Here is an 18719-nt window from a genome sequence, read left to right on the forward strand (position 1 = left end):
CAATAAATGCTGCTGGCAAATATTGAAACGTGAACCGACAACAAAGTAAGGGAAAAAATGGTATATCTATAAGGTAGATAACGTAAATTTATGAACAGTTAATTTTTTAATGATGATATTTTTACGGCTAGATGTGTATATTTCGTCAGCTATTTAGTAGAAAACCTACTTAGAAAACTCTTTTTCGAATATTGTTTTATATCCCTCGTTTTTATGTAAGTATGGATAGTCACCCCTACAATTATTTATATTTTAATAAAATGGGGCCCATAAGTTATATTTAAATAAAAAATTGACCAAAACAAAATATTCAAATCTGCCCAGTGGTTTTACGCGATTAACATGTGTGTATACGTCATACAGGGAGTCATACATACAAACTGCAAAGCTGATTCTATTTGAAAAAAAATAATCTTAATGGTCTGTTCATCGTAATTATTACAGATAATTTGAATTAATGCACAATTAAAATACCACAAGGAAAGTGATTGTTTAATTATTAATTTTTTTTTAAATAATTTGGTCGGTACGATTTTATTATAATCAATTAATAGGAATGAAAAAAACGGATATTGCTTTGTTGAGTTCAAAATTATTTTTATTAATTTGTTAAGTCTTTATAGCTAAGATATTAAAGCAAATAATTTTTACTTAACCATGCAATGCTACTTATATTATAAATGCGAAAGTTTGTAAAGATGTGTGTGTGTTTGTTGCTTTTTCACGCAAAAACTACTGAACCGATTGCAATGAAATTTGGTACGTAGGCAGCTGGACAACTGGAATAACATATAGGCAACTTTTTGTGAAACCGCGGGGCGCAGCTAGTTATTTAATAATTGTATTAGTCAAATAATGTAAAAACTGCACCGCCATATTATGTCTTTCATATAACTTTAAATTACTTATCAGTCATAGCTATATATATTTATATATTTTGTTTATTAATGGAGTCTTTGACCGAGGAATATTCTTAGATAAATACTTTTTCGGCGAGTCTAAGGTGTTGGAGTATGTGTTCATGTTAAAATTATAAAAAAATGTGTGTTGTAAGAAAAGAGAAAAAATAACATCGAGCAGATATATCAAAAAACAATGAAGAGGCATTTTTCACATACTAATTTGAGTCCGTACAATTTTTAGACAAATGGGTATAGGTGTGGAACTTTGCTAAAATTTATTCCTCACGCGATCTCGGACCAAGCTTAATTAAATTACTTTATAAGATCTATATGCGTTTGTTTGGTAATGAAATTTAATTTGTGGCCACGTGTCTGGGTATACGCGAAAATTTCGCTTCGCTAACGAACAAACAATGTGAATTTATAGCACAACTGTAATCTTAATATGCAACTGAATAAATTACATTGGCCGTATACATTTAAAGCTATTAGTTAATTGGATGGCTTGCCGTGAAAATTTTCTGCTTCCTTATTTTACCGATAAAAGGTGTGTACTACGTATTTGTTACGATTTTACGTTTGTTTTATTGTACAATTCATTGAATAAACATTTCTTTTCGATATCGATACCGACTCTTTATTATCTCCCAATTTTTTCTCATCAATATAAAACTAGAATATCTATTGTATACTTTTATATGAAAGAGGTGACGCGTGTCGTTATAATGAGCTATTCTATAAAGTAGTGCGTTATTTTTTTTTCGTTTAAATTTTAGTTATGTACAACACATATGGATAAATAACATTAAATTGAATTATATATCCTATGTGCAAGGAAAAATGCTAGAACTTTGACTTAATTGCCGAAGCCTTACATTTTATGCAGTTTTCAAAATCCTTGCATCTGTATCAAGAATTTAAAACGCCCTTGTGTTTTCATGCATCGAAATTGCATTCAGACGAAATGAAAGGCGAAAAATTCAATGTTGCTTTAGTTATCTTTTTTCAGGCAATAATGAAACTGGGAAAATAGACGCTGAGGACACAAACGAGAAAGCAGTCTGGAGTCCCGACGCGACGTGACACTTAATTTTGTTGATACGCTTGCCTCCTCTCTTCCAATGTGTATATTTTGTTAATAAATTATAAATTTCTTCTTTTTTTCAATGACTCTTTATGGAGCTAAGTAGCTACATTTTAACACGCTTATATTTTATTTAAGCTAAATTATAATTGCTTTAAATCGTAAATTTTAAAAATGTTAAAATTTATGTAAGTATGAAATAAGTAAATAATAAAAAATAAATAATAATAAATTATTCTTCGTCGATTTTGATCCGCTTTAAACGCATAGATTTAATTCAAAACTTTGTACACTTATCAAGGACCGGTGACGGTACCATAATTTTGTGAGTTTATAATATTATCCCGATAAAGTTAACAAGGATTTAACAATTTCCTTACATAAACTTTATATAAAGAGCAAGTGAGATATTTAGTTTATCCTATCATCAAAGCGCGTTTTTTAGTTATTTTTAACTAAGTTTAGAGTTAATTTTAGATGTTACATTTTATCCTCAAATGGCGTAATTTCTATCAAAGCCATTGGAATAGGGAACTCATAAGACTAAGTATTATATCATGGCAACAACCGATGACAATCATAGCTTGAGATGCAGTTGAATGAACATAATTAGTTGATCACAGTAAATTGACAATTAACTCGCTTGAAATCCAGATCTGATGAGTTTAAATGGTATACTTACGGATGTAGGCCATTAGAAATAATTTTTTAAATTGTTATATTCTTCTCCTAAGTAGATTACGAATCATAACAAATTGATTGTTTCGTCGTCGAATATTGCTTCCGTCTATTTTATATGCAAGAAAATTAAAAATATGAGCGTGTCTAATCTAAAATACAATTTATTTTACAAGTGTTTTTCATATTGGCCTTATTGTTATCGTAAATTCAAATGTACCTTAATGATGGGTTGTTGATGATTATTTGCTCTTTAATTTAATAAATGTTATATTATATAAAGCAAATAAATATTATGCTAGGCCCAGTAAGGTATTTGTTCCACTGGAAACTAGAATCGATCACATGCGACTATATTTTATACATAAGTAAAGCTGAAAATTTCCCTTAGGATTGGAGTCGGGAATGATTGATCGCAATCTAATACTCGGCACAAATGGAAGACTCGCTTTGATAAGTTTGTTAGGAATATACTTCTTCGGTCTTTTTGGGGTAATTATTCTTAACCCGCCTATGATGGTTCTAGAAAAAAATCAACGAAGTATTGTCTGAAGTTTGTACCTTTTTATTTGATATTAAATACCAATATTATTTAATAAATCTAGGATGATTATACTATTACAATTCGTAAAAAGGCATTGCAGCCAATTTTAAATACCCTTTATAACCCTTGACTACTAATGCCTTCTCGTTATGCCTAGTAACGCGATAATCATTTCCTTATGTGGTACCACAGATAACATAATATTAGTGTGGTACTAGTAGTGGTACCGAAAGTAGTCAGTCACATTCAATTTCTTGATAAGATTTCGATGTTTCTAGAAACAAGTCAGTGAAACGAGATTTTGAAGCTTGAAAATGGACATGTGTTCTTTATTTGAACAAAACATTAACAATGCTAAGCTTAATTGCTGCTAAAGAAATTAAAATATCAACAACGTTACCTACGTACATGTAAAAACCCATAATATTGGGACTTTTTATAATAACAGAATAAAAACGATGACGATCGTAAATAATAACACAATAATTGCTTTGGCACAAACCCAAACCGAGTTGAAAATTAACTTTGGACTATTATAGATTTGTCAAATATATTTATGTAATTTACACAGTTGTGGTTAACCGTAACAGAAGTGTTCAAAGTAACAACTAAGATTTAACTTCGATAGTTTGTGTGTATACCTATTCTAAACTTAAGATAGTCAAAGGACGGCGCTTCAAGTTTGGTAATTTCACATAGTGACGTGCAAGCGCTAACTTTGTCAATCTATGTGATTAAGTTTAGATTACAAGTTTTGAATGGTGAAACAAATAAATTGTTTTGACGTATCGACTTGTGACTGCCGTCGTACATCTTAAATTAAAAGAAAAAATAACATGCTTCTATGCCCTTGAATGTGTAGACACAATTGTGTCTACTAAAAATGCGTTTCTATTTTGTAAAGTACCAGTTCTGTTATCTACTTTTAAAAGAAAATGCTACAAGAATAAAATTAAAGTTTAACTTAACAGGCTAACGTTGGTTCAGTAGAACTATGACTATGCACACAATGAAGAACTTTTCGAATCGCAGAACTATCCACGCATATACTAAGACGCATTTGTTTCGGCAGCCATAATTTGACCGTCACTGACTGTAATTATAGGGATGTCTAAGAAAATTTCTCAAAATTATAAGTTTCACTACTTTAATTTTTCTTTCGTATAGAATAGTTCCGTAATTATCAGAATAATCATTCTATTCGGTATTAATTGAATATGTATTAAGGATGTCGTTTTTTCAACAGTTTTTAGAACGCAGCAAAAATCTGGAAGATTTAATCTTCTAAGATTTTCGCCTTTCAAATTTGAATCATCTATACTAATATTATAAAGCTGAAGAGTTTGTTTATTTGCGCTAATTTCAGGAATTAATTGTTCGTTTCGAAAAATTATTTCAGTTTTAGATAGCCCATTTATTGACGAAGGTTTTAGGCTATAAATGTACCACTGCTGAAGCCGGGGCGGACTGCTATGTTTCTAATAAAAATCATGAAAATTTAAAATCAGAGATTCGGGTTTAAATTTTTACTATGGTATTTTTCATCTGCTAACTAATTTGCACGAAATCATGAAATGAAATATTAACCCATTAATATTTTAATTGTACTGCAAAGAGATTTGTGTGAGGTCACGCCATTTACATAATTATAGAATCTGCATCCAATCAGCTAAAACTAAATATGCAACCGAATTGTTTTGTCCGAGTCTAGGCATTATTCATGTTTAAAAATAGAAATATAAGCGAAGTTGAACTATGAATTTAATTCGTGAATTTTAATAATCACATTTACTAGTTTCTTAGACTAGAAAAATTTATGTTTTATTTAAATACAAATTTGCCGCACGGTTTCTCAAGCGAAAAAACCATCGGGCAAAAGCAAATATTTCTATTGTTTATGTGGTATTCTAGTACGTAAGCTTTGTCACTGCGCAGTATCATCAAAATCCGTTAATGATCTTCGACTAAAAGAGTAATCAGACATCCATGCATTCTTACAAATTTTCGTGTTTATAATATTAATAGGATCAATAGGAAGTAGGAAGGCTATATCTAGAGCACAATTTATCACGTTCTGCTACTTCGACATCTAAAAGTCTTCGTAATCATATATTGCAATATAAGGAAAAATTGAACGTTGAATTTTTATAAACATGACGGATCAGCATGCAAAAATATAAGGAATAGGAAATATTTGCATAACTTTGTCATCGTCCGAAATCGATCTTCAGGGGAATTCTTAATGTTCATTGTGACCTTCGCACAGACCTTGAAAGGAAAGGTGCGATCACATATTTGAAGACACAGCCTGGATGAGATATCGTACGTGATCTGATTAAGGAAACCCGATCTACTGAAGGTAATATCAGCGAACGAAAATTACTCGGAGTGCTTCTTAATATTTCAGAATGGATATATGAGAATATTTAAGCCGCTTTCTATAAATAGGGATAGGATATAATACAGTAAGTACAGTTACATTATTTCATTCTATTTAGTCGTAATAGAGTAGTATTTATAGAGGTTAAATTGTATGATTTCGGTCGAGTTGTAATAAAAAAAAATAATTCATGCAGCATAATAATACCAATATATAATAATAATAATACCTTTTGAACAGTTAACTTTTATTATTCGTATTTAAAAAGTTAAAGAACCGCAAAGGAGCGGAATTTTCCTTCAAACATAAATTTCTATTCCAAAGATTAAAACAACGACTCTGATCACAGTATGCGAAAAGGGTCCCAAATTTGTCTTCGTTTGAGTCGACAAATCCGCTTAAGTTTCTTCTTTTGAACTAAGTATATTTATTTATTTATAAACGTTTCAACTAACTTAATTAATATATAATATATAATAATTAACGTGTAATTCTGCTAGAAGTATGTTCCAATTTTGATGATCGGTGATTTAGTTAATGGCAAAATCGATTAACTTTGACTAGAAACAATTCCTTAATTACTAGTCCAAGATTGACGTATTTCGGAAGCATATTAAGATATCCAGCCGTGCTTTTTTTGTCCGAAGTCGAGCAGATATTTAGAGATAGATTAATTCAGTGTAATAAGCATTGTTTTACTATAAGTATAATTAACTATCAAATTCAATTGTTATCTACAAAGTTTATATAATAAAGGTAAAAGTCGGAATGAACTCGTAGTTATCTTCATTGAAAAGTTGGCTCCCGTGACATCGAACATAGTTGTGCGATAATCAGGTGCTACCGTAGTGGGACAAAGGCGCCAGTCTCCGCAAACTGTTCAAAACTTGACAAACTTCAAATGCTATATCCGAACTCGAAATCGGTACCAAGTCGTTAAAGTTGCTATACCAAAATGCTGAAGATATCCGTACAAATCTCGACATGAATGTGCAGAAAAATAATCTTATTACAAGATATCTAGCCCAACACTCCGATCAGATATTGATAAGTGTATTGTATTCTTGTAAATGGATGACTCGCGAATTTATATTTAATGAGCCATCACTTGTATGCACACTTCTTGACTTAATGTGTTATTACAGTTACTATAATTCGGAACGTAGGAATAACAAATATCATATCTTATATATGCCTAGAAAGTCATATTGTTTTCATATGTTGAGCTAAAATAAACTGTTATAGAATTACTTGAGTTAGAATTTAAGAAGTTAGAATAACAGCTTCAAAAACGATTTCTGCTATTTTTACGCTAAAGGAGTAAAGTTTTCAATAAACTATTGAAATATTTTTTCATTCATCTCTAAAATGTGACTATAAAATAATACCTATAAGCAAACTACCCAAATTTGCATACTTATGCAACATTGGTATGTTTAATAACATTTATTTCAACATTTTATTACCTGCTTTATATGTATTTTATAATCGACTTCTGTATTTGACTAACTAAAATGGCCCTCAACACAATTAATCAATAAACTATTCCACTCGATATCCTTTTTCAACGATGTCTTAAATTCGAGTCGAATTCGCTGCATCAGAACCGACAACGTCATGACGTCACGTCCACAGCCTCACCGTTGCCGGTGGCGCCGTCAACCACGGTGATGCCAACACGTGGTGTTAGGTTGTTTCATCATCAGTCCATATACATATGATGATGATATGACCCGTTATGAGCCGTTGCGATGAGAATAATGCGCAGATAAATTAAAAAATCTATTGACTTCTAGCACACTCGTCTGATCTAGAACCCTCCACTTTTTGATTTAAATCCGAAGCCTAACCACTGAGCCACTACTGCTCATTACTCTTCAGTCATCAGTTAGTATTTATTTTTTAATCAATAAACTTCAAAAGTAGTTTAAACTATTTAATAACATGTTGTGGTAAACATGACTTGTTGTCATGAATACTAAAACCACACTACTAAAACCGGGATATCGTGTTTCAAAGTAGGTACATATATTATTTTATTAAATGCTACAGCATGAATTAATCTTCAATGAGCATCGATAATTCTAAGAACGTGAATCGAGAGCGGAACGAAAGTTAAGCGAGAATATAGTACAGTTGATGCGGAAGTGGAAATAGGGTGGAACAAAGCAATCTGCTGGGTTCAGTATGTCTAATAGGGTTCCGTTCAAGTGCACCTACATATGCACTATAGTAGCGTAAGGAAAAAAATACTTTATCTTAGTACTGTTCAATGAAGCATTGCAATTAACCAATCACAAATTGCCGAACAAAAGAGGTGACGTGGGTTATTAATATTAATAATGGACTGTTTGTGTTTCATACTTACTTGTATTTACTTATTATTTATTATTCTGATGGGGTTATTTTAATAGATGGAGTGATCCAAAAGGAATCTACAATAACATATATTAAATTACTCCTACTTTAAGGAGTGCAATACCGCGAGCACAGCAGTGTACAATAACATAAAACTAACAGAAATTCTGGAAGAAACAAGTACTTGTAGTTGATTACTAGCACTTTTATTTCAAAAGTTTATTGGCATATGATTGTGACAGCAAAGGGAGACACACCATTTGTGTATAATGAAAATAATAAACTGATATTACATTATACTTGAGCCACATCTTTAACCTGGACCTGATTAATAAAAGTCCTACTAATATTATAAATGCGAAAGTTTGTAAGGATGTGTGTGTGTGTTTGTTGCTCTTTCACGCAAAAACAACTGAACCGATTGCAATTAAATTTGGTATGTAGATAGCTGGACAACTGGAATAACTTATAGGCTACTTTTTATCCCGATATTTCTACGGGATATAGACTTACGCGGGTGAAACCGCGGGGCGCAGCTAGTAGACTATATATGTACCGAATGTATATATGGCGAAGCCGGGGCGAACACCTAGTGTTTTAATAAAGGTGCATATGTCACCGCAAAAGCGTTAGTTAAAAATACATCTTTAGAGAAAGTCAAAATCTAACGAAAAATAATGCGTTAAAGTGTAAGCAAATGCTGCAGATCTATCGTCAGTTTGCAATCACATGAGTTAGATAGATATAATCTAATGGTCTTTTTTCTATCTTGTGGCGACACACTATCTACAAATACCTTTGACATCAATATCTTAGTGACGTAATAAAAAAAATGAAAAATAAAAACTGTGCAGACATTTCATCGGTCAGATGTTTCAGCAATGTATGAACCTCACTGGCTACATATGTAGGTATATCTGAACTAATCGATAACTCTACGAGATTATATGAACTGTAATCTATATCGTATAAAATGAAGCCAATTTTACAAGATTCAGCAGCGTGCCGATTTAGCTATTGATCAGATATTTTGAGAGAAGCAACCCCTGTAATGTGGACGGTACTCGTAAATTTGACCTTTTATGGCGCATTAAATTGTCGATAATACGAGTCGATGCGTCTGGTATAGGTATATAAAGATGTTGCCTTTTGGTATCGTAAAATTTTGCTTGTAATATTCATTTATAATTTGCTACGATTTTTTCCAGAAAATGCTGCAAAAATGTTCTGGTTAATTCAATTCTAAAACTCACTAAATAAAGAGAAAATATGTTTATTTTCATCATACAAATTATTATATAGCTACAAAAAGATGTTTCTGTGATTAATTTATTCGATTGATATCTATTCGTGACCTGTAACTATATCACAGAGCTTTATTAATTCGATAGAAAAAGGGAACGGATAATGAGAAAATAGTCACAACGTCCCACATTACTTCTCAGGGCCGTTTTCTTGAATAGTGAAAACCCACACAGGAGCCACGGCCCACGATAAACATGCTTATGAAATTCAATCAAAACCGAGATTCAGACTCTAAGGAAAGTTTAGAAGAACCAAATTTTTTCACATATAAGCGAACTATATACAAGTACATGGCAATATTGACATGAAATTGGAATAAAGGTCCACTATAAATAAATTGCTTAGGGCGTTAAGCTCGCTCAGCCCGGAGCTGGAGGTTCCCTAAGATCCGATAAAGCCGTCGTTTTTCTTCGATAATCCAGAAAAAGTGTAGGCAACCGCCATTTACTTGAAAACGACGAGACTATCTATTACAGATACAGTCTGACTAACTTCGAGATAAGTAATTAATATGACATAACAAGTACATATAAACATCTTCTATATATAACACAATGACACAATGTTAGTTACCATACTCTTCCGAAACGGTTGTACCGATTCTTATGAAATTTTGTGTGTATATCGGGTAGGTGTAAGAATCGGCCAAAATCTATATTTCATACCCCTAAATGAGAGTAAGGCAGAACAACGTTTGCCGGGCCAGCTAGTATAAATATAAATTAACATGCATATCTAGGTACATACATGATCGATTAAATACATTTGGTATATAATTATTGTTGAAAGATTTGAAATTGAGGTTATAGGCATAGATATTTGGACTAACCAACAGTTCTTTACAGTCATTATACGTGTTGAATTAACCGCCAGGGCTTATGTACACTAATATTGTAATTGCTTCTTAACTTTCTCCTTAATAAGACCAATTTGAAGTGATAATAGCTATAACCATCTACAGGCAACGTCCGTTAGGTACATCACTAACAAAGTTGTGGGCACAACTTCGTAACACCGGAAATCTGAAATTTCATGTTATTTCGTTACTGTTCTACTGGGTCGTGATGATAGGAAAACTTTGTTAATATTATCTTGCTTTGTCATTCTCGAAAACATTTGTTTGTCTAGGTGTTTCGTATTATGTAATAATACGATTTACATGCACAGGTAGCGCGAGTATCAAAAATGTATTTTATAGACCATTATGAAAATAAATTATGAAGTTCGTCAATTGGGTATGACACATAAGGATGTTTTAACAAACTTTCAACAGGACTGCATGTTTCAAGGGATCTTCGTATTCCTCATTTATGTACATATTAGATCGTCCCGGCTCCGCCCGGATATCAAGATTCCTGTTTTAACCCAAGGGAGCATTTAATCGGGATAAAATCCTATCACCCAAGTCACCTCATACCCTTTATCAAAATCCGTTTAGAAGTTTCAGCGTGATTGAAGGACAAACATCCAAACCAAACTTACAAGTTTATAATGTTAGTGTGACATTCTCATAAAATGAAAGTTTTATTAATGTGCACATTGCATATATTTTGTTAATTCCACATTATAATAAATACATTCTGCTAAATATGTGTGGATTTAAATAATAGATGTTGATAGATCACGATCTGGAGTGATTAATCTTTAAGTGTTTGTTCTCTCATTAAATCTGAATAATATTAATATCATGCAATTGGGTTTAAGCCCAACTCAATTTGTAAGTCATAAATTAACTGCTAGTTGAATTAAATTTCGCATGTAAAGAGAGAAATATAACATCGTATCCAGTAGCATTAGTGTGGATGCTGGGCACCCGAGCGTTTGATTCAATTGTAAATTAAACCTTATGCATCGTAACTTTGACAGCTCAAATGATAGAATTAAATATTTAGAAAATAACACATATTTCCAGCATCCGCGCCTAGTTGCATAAATCATAATTAAATTACTACTGTGTATAAACGTTCTAGAAGCCTTCTGATATTAAATGAAATTTTCCTTTGTCGCGGCTTTTCTTTGTTACTCGTAAATTAAACTGAAATATAGCGGATGCTACAAATTATTATAAGTCTTCTTTCGTTTAACCTCAAGGAATATCCGTGTACAACGTTTCTAATATTTATATTACTATAATTCTTACAATATGTAAGTAATTGGTAATTTTTATGGTATTAAGTTTTTATTTTGTTATTTATTAATATTACGGCGGTGTGGTGTATTGTGGGTAGGTAACCAATAAAGTTTGGAAGTTGATAATGCTAAAAAGTTTGTTATTTGAGTGTACCCATCCTATGAAACTTATGTAGCTTATAATGATATCCAATTGATTTCTTTAAATTTACAAAAATAAATTGTGAATTCTCAGATTTACATTAAAAGAAATAGGTATATAATTATAAATTATAATCATAATTTTGTGCAAATCAGTGTAATATTTTCTCTTTAATACAATCTAATGTAAGTTTTTTATCATGAACACCTATTTCCTCTTGATTACTTAACGTTTTCGCCATATGATAAGTTTAACTACGCATAATATTCGAAGGTTTTCGTCTTTAAAGCGTCTTCGTATCCGAAATAAATGTCGTATGTACATTAGCCTTAGAACCTCTGGGTTGGGAATTTATTCGCAATAAATACAACAAAAGCTGCGGTACAGCGGGTAGTTGTAACTAGTCGGAGCGTCAGATAGGGTCGCCGTAAATTCAGTCGGCTGGACAGAGGTTTCCTTCCGACCGCGCGTGCGCTCTGCGTATCTTTATACCCATTATACATTTATGAGATTTTCTGGAATTATATTCTGTGCAAGTTTGTAAATACCTTAAATTTTGTATTTAGTAATTCCTGAAAACCATTGAATTTTGGACAAATAGTCATAAATTTATATTCGTTAGATTTAATTTAAAAATAGTTTAATAAACAGTATATTACGTCCATTCCTAAGAATTACGTTTAAATACAAGTGGAGGGACGTCTTTCTGTTCTTGTATAATCCCCATATTAAAGTAGAAAGAGAAAACAATATTTAGTACGATCGCATAAAACATACCTATACTTAAGATGGTACGTGGTTTATAAAAACGTTGACGTCATTGCACTCACGTATTATGCAAGGAGAAAATATCCATTAAAAGTTGCAATTGACTTGAAGACTACTGCCAAGTTAAGATTAGTTTCGTGCACAAAATCATTAATCTTTAAAAGGTTTAGGAAAATTCGAAATCTAAGTTGAAGCAGTATGGACATGTAGATGATGCTGTAAATAGATAATAACATTTTTCCATGTTAAGAAATTTCAGGAGAATCATTATTACAGTCTTAACAAACCTTATTTCTTCAGAAACTTATTAGTAAATTGCTAATGAAAAAGTGCATATGAATATTGCTGTTTGATTACTATTACATATTATATGTATTATTAAGTAGGCCATATGGCTAACGTGATAATTCATGTAGGTATGTACCACTCCACATTCTAAAATTGAACCAAATGATAACTGTACCCAATTGTTTGGTCCAACCTATCAAGCACTAAACGAATCACGCCAACCGATTGAAAACCCACTAGGTTATCGAGTAACAAAACACACAAAAAAAAAAAGAAAATACAATCGAATTGAAATTCTTCGTTTATGGGAACGTTTAAAAACGAACGGTTTAAAATAGATTTATTTTGATGTAATAGCTAAAATATTTGAAATTTATATGCATTATAGAAAATATATTACAAATCAGCAATGTTCAGCCGCGTGTATAGAAACGCATCCATTTATTGTTGCACTAATGGTCCCTATACAGATGTCAAATGAAAACGGGATAAATGAGGAGAGCGGAATCCGCTTTGAAATTCTTTTTATTTTACTTTATTCCTGTGGGCGTACATCGAGTTTTGTTCTCTGTCTGTAAAAAATTAACGTTTTTCTCTTTCTATACAAAACTGTATGATGTTTGGAGCACCATATTAGTAATTGATGCTCTTTACATTTTCGCTTTCAATAATGTTTTGGCAATGCTTAAAATGTTTCAAATTACTTTTTAGTTTAGTAGTTTTATTAGGTCTAGAAGTATTCTTCTATAGTATTATGTTGTTTGTGCTTATACTGACATTGTGATCGATACTGTAATTTCTATGTAAAAATAGAAAGACATTCTTTTCAGCTACTTAAAATAATTCCGTCAGTTACTTTATACCCAATTATGAAAGAAGTGCACTAGATTTTAATGAGATTTAGTTGAAGTCTGTCTACGAACAATTTTATTATTACCAGACCTACTTATAAGTGAATTTTCCATCATAACTTTTAATTGTTCTTCCTCCTTTGAGTCCTTCCAAGCTTAAGAGGACTAACTGATTTCTACCGTGTTATGCTTAATGAAAGACAACTTTCAGAAAAATTTTGTTTGCAATAGTTATGCAGTTCTGCGGCAAACAAAGTTTTGCGACGGATGAAATAAAATATTCACTTGTTATCTTGACAAACTAAAACTCAAGATTGTGAAAAATTCATTTTAGTTTCTTTTTTTTGGCTTAAGAGTTTAGTTGGGGATGCTGGTCAAATAGATGAAATGAAGACGATCTATGTTTATCTATGTTCGTCTTTATTATTTATTTTTGCCTATGTTTGACCATAATTTCGGCAATTGTGAACCGTATTATTAAAGTGATCTGATCATGGAGTCAGGAGGTGAAAAATGGGATTCCTCGATGGCGAAGAGCAGAGACACGATATTGAAAGATACGACAAACTTCATCGTAAAATTACACTGCTGCCGCCAGGTATGGCCCCCAATGAGGGAACTCTTCATTAGTGAACAGCAGAGACACTAGATTAATATATAGATAACCACTAAATCCCGTTCAGGGAATTAACCCTAAGAACATGGTTGTTGCACCCAGACTATTTTTTTATTTGTATATGACTACATCCTTAGATGAATAGTGCCTAGACAGATGGTTTTTATGTAAATACTACGTCTATAGTAAGGCAAAAGAACAGATTGATGTAATGCTTGCTTTTTGAGTGGTTTTAAAGTCGGTTAAATTTTTGCAACAAGGTCAATTTATTGTTAGATTAATTTCATGTATTTAATTGTGTTATAGTCAAACGTTGATATGCCCCGTATCTCTATAAATAATCACGGTATGATAAACTAATCCTAATTTTAACAAAAGGTTTTTTTTTATTATCATTACGATAATATACAAAAAAAACATTGATATATGAAACCATAATCTAATTACCTTTATATTATATATATCTATTCGAGTTCCACTGGTCAAAAACAAGTTGAAAAACGACATTTATTTGTGACCTTAAGCAAAACCTAAGGACTGACTAGTCAAACCTAGCAGTGCCGAAGTGTCGAGGTTTGTCAGCAACATATTTATGGTACCTAAGGAAGTTAGGTATGTGAAGTTAATAATAGAGGATATTTTGTGTTGCTATAAATGATATACCAGCTTTCTGGGATGATACGTTATCGGCAGTACTGGTAAAAATAATAAACAACAGTTGGCGATAAGTTTGTTCAAAGAAAAGCCATTAGTCAAGTTGTTTCGACAAGCTTGAGCGACAAAGTTTGGAGGACTATCCCTTTTTTAGTGTAACGGAATAGGCTTGTATAAATTGATTTTTGCATTTTGTTTTATTCTTTGAAAGGTCTGCATTTAGAAAAGTACCTAAAAACCCAATTAATTTACTGTTTATTAAACAGATTATCTTGTGTTAGTAAATAACTAAGTAACATAGTGTTTAAATTGAAACGCCTTTTAAATTAAACATGCAATATTTCGCCAGAGAAACTTAGAAGTAAAATTTTCGTTTAAAAAATATTGTGTTATACTTGTTTTCATTCATCGTTCATAGTTCATTTTAATTTATTTAAATATTACCTCTTAATTATATTTTTTTACTGTAATTAAGGTATAAGTATTAGACAAATAAATTGTTTACCACGTTTCAAAACAATGAATACGTACTCCAAATTTAATTTAATTGCCTTCTTTCTAGTTTCCACGCAATAAAATAGAATGTAAATTTTACTTTCTTTGTAGCAAATTCAATAACTTATTCAGAAAAAAAAATGTTATAGATTTCAATAAGAGTTTGGAAGACTTATTAAGAGAGTTTTTATAAAAAGCAGTTCGAAATAAGTTAAAAAAAGCTTAAGAGCATTATAAATAACCTGGGTTATTACTATATAACCATATTTTAATAAAAAAGATACAACCAGATACAAATTTAATTATATTTTAATACTTATAAATATGTAAGTCTTGAATTGGAGGAAAAAATTTCACAAGTATTATTTTAAGGAAAGAAACCGTTGAGGAAAATTTTCGATTATAAAGTAGACAGTTGAAAATTTAATCAAGAGAAAAAATTGGGTGCTACTAGAGCCTCTAACGCGAATGTTATAACGCTGGGCAATGAATAGAAAATAATTGGAAACCGTCGCAGGCTGACAAGTGAATGAAAATCGAGAATTCCTTATTGGATAATTTTAATCTTAATAATTTAATGGAACACTTATAGTCTAACGTTATTTATTTATTATTCTATTGACTAATTTTATGAGTGATGGTTTTTTTGCTGGTTTGGCAAAAAAAGATTGAAAAGAACAATATTCTATGTTAATAAGGTGAATGTGTTACGAGTGAGGTTTGGATTTTTGGTCTCGTCGATCTATTTGAAGCGTGGAAACATTATACATAAAATTATATATTGATTGTGATAAGTGAATGTCCTGCACTATTTAAGGCTGAAAAAATGTATTTTAATATCGTCCAATCTTTGTTCTATTGAGTGGAGTGTGCTTATAGTGTATATGTTAGAAATAGTTAAAGTTAACTCATGTAAATGCATTTGCCAGAGATCTTTACAAGAAAATCACAGCAGGTATTTAATGGCTGTCTAAATTCTAAAATTGTAAAAACTTGAACTATAAATGTTAAGAAATTTTCAAGCAATGAATTCTCGATATTTCAATAGTTTCAGTCCAGGTTAAATAAAAGTAGTTCGAATAGCTTGATTTAGGTTATATTTTAAAGAATAACTCGAAGTCGCTTCGGGCTCGTTCTTTGATTTCCCACGAGCGAGAAGTTACGGCAAGTCGGAAAACCTGTCGGTTTGTTATAAGGTTTTACCTGTACTGGAGTCTGCAATAAGCTTTATTCAGTTAAAGTACAAAACTGTGTCGGAGGTAATACGTGTTTTATTTTTATTTCAGTTGCACGTATTTACGCTATTGTCGCAGATGTATGGGGATTCTAAGTATTTATTTTATAGCTGCTTCCGTTCTGACGATGAAGCATATAAGTATATTAAGTCGATGTGTTGAAAATTAATGACATGGTTATAAACATTGCATTGTTGGTATCAAAGATATTCAATAGTGAAATATTATTCACTACGTCATATTTCAAATTCAAGGTGACCGATAGCAAAAAAAAAGTTTAATATTATTGGACCCATCTATCGCAAATTAAAAATTTATTATAAAAAGGAAAAAAAATATATGTAACACAACAACAATAAACCATGAGTTGCCGGAACGGATTAGAATGCAGGATAAGAAGATGTAGGTTACAAATTTGGTCCACTTTTCCGTGAGAATAAATGTATGCAACCTTTTTTCTCAAATGTTATCGTACGGTATTGATCTCCTATGAGAGTGTTTTTCATTCCTTGTCTGAAAAAGAGATGATACTAACAAATCGTAACAACACATCGAACAAATGAAACACGTCGTCTTTAACGATCATGTTTTAATACAATTAGTTCGATAATAACGCAATAAAATACATTATATTCGAGTATAAAATAACAGTTTATAAAAACAAAAAAAAAAAAATGTAAGATACTTACAACTCTAATAGAAGTTAACGACTATAACATTGAACGTAGTACTTCATAAGAGTAACACTTTAGTGCTCCATTCTGCAAATTGCAAAATGAAAACCGGATACGTTTAAAAAGGAAGTTTAGCGAGAATTGGAGCTTGGAGCGAATATAAAAAGGTCGCATATTTTTAATACATAAAGTGTATACGTGGGCCCATAAGCCCTCTTTTCCGTTTCGATTGAACGACTATTTGCGGAAAGTTTTCCCATATTCGAAAAGCGTGTGTCCTGCTTCCTACGAGCGGTTGCTTTCTATTATATGGACGTTTAAATTTTATTCGCATAATTTAAGCTACGGCGAAATAAACATCGTAATAAACTGCCTTTTTTTCAAGAATTTAATTTTATACTCCTGCTTCGGTATTCGAAAGTTTGAAAAAGTCGATGTTTTGTTTTATACAATGGATCATTCATTAGGTTGACAGATATGATGAGAATTAAATTTGGTACTGGAATACAATTTTCGTCGAAATGGCATTCAAGGCTATGCATGTTTTTGAAAAAACACGAGCAAACTAGAGCTAATTTGACATTTAAGTTTTAGGAACGAGGACGGAAAAGTAATTAAGAATCAAAATCGATTGTAAAGTAAGTGTCAAAGTTGTAAAGCAATTTCCAATAACATGTTTTCTTAACTAAAGTCTTAACTAAGTCTGCAATAATTTACTATAAACGTTCTTCAAATTTAGAACGACCCAAACAAATTTATCTGGTGCTTCTGAGAAATGTTTCCGGTGACTTGACGTCATATACAAACTCGTAAACTGTTACAATTTACAGATTACACTTAATTCAAATACGCACTAATTAAATTAATTTAAAAAACAAAATTTTACCATGCTTTTTATAAAATTAAATAAAAGAGGTGGAAGATAACGAGATTACTTTCTTGCTTAGACAGAGAATAACGATAGATAACCGATTAAAATAGCAAAAACTTCGCAACTAAGACAGGCTTATGTCAAAATGTACCTATTATGTGTAAGCAGGGTATATCATAATTTTCTCTTTAACTCTACAAAAGCCCAAACACAGATGTGCTTTTTGTTGTTGGCCATCACTAGCCATTGATGGCACACAAGTTGTCATAACATATAATTTTCTACAATACAACAAGTTGTGAAACTTCCAGATTATTGTAGAAGATAATATTTATTGTGTAGTGCTTTACATACTGAACTGCTTTACATACAGCTATAAAACCGTCGTAGACGAAATCAACCAAAGTCATAGATAACATTTCACCGGCTAGTAGCATTTTTTACATCGATATCCAATAAATCGATTAATATTTGTATATAAGACTATTTCCTGCATAAATCATACATTAATAATTAAATCTATAAACCACATGTATCACACCCCCCACAGGAGATCGGCGTGAAACAGTAGCATGTTACTACTGAGTTGTGCACATGCGTGTTTTATATGGTGAGTGATGGAACCGGAGACCCGTATTACTTACCGTTCCTAGACCTGTAATTTATTCTCTCCTAATATAAAAATACGACTACAAATCGCTAGGAATTGATCAACTGAAAATAGACCAAGTGCTTTTTCAAATT

This window comes from Zerene cesonia, chromosome 10, assembly GCF_012273895.1.
Source record: "Zerene cesonia ecotype Mississippi chromosome 10, Zerene_cesonia_1.1, whole genome shotgun sequence".
Lineage (NCBI taxonomy): Eukaryota > Metazoa > Arthropoda > Insecta > Lepidoptera > Pieridae > Zerene > Zerene cesonia.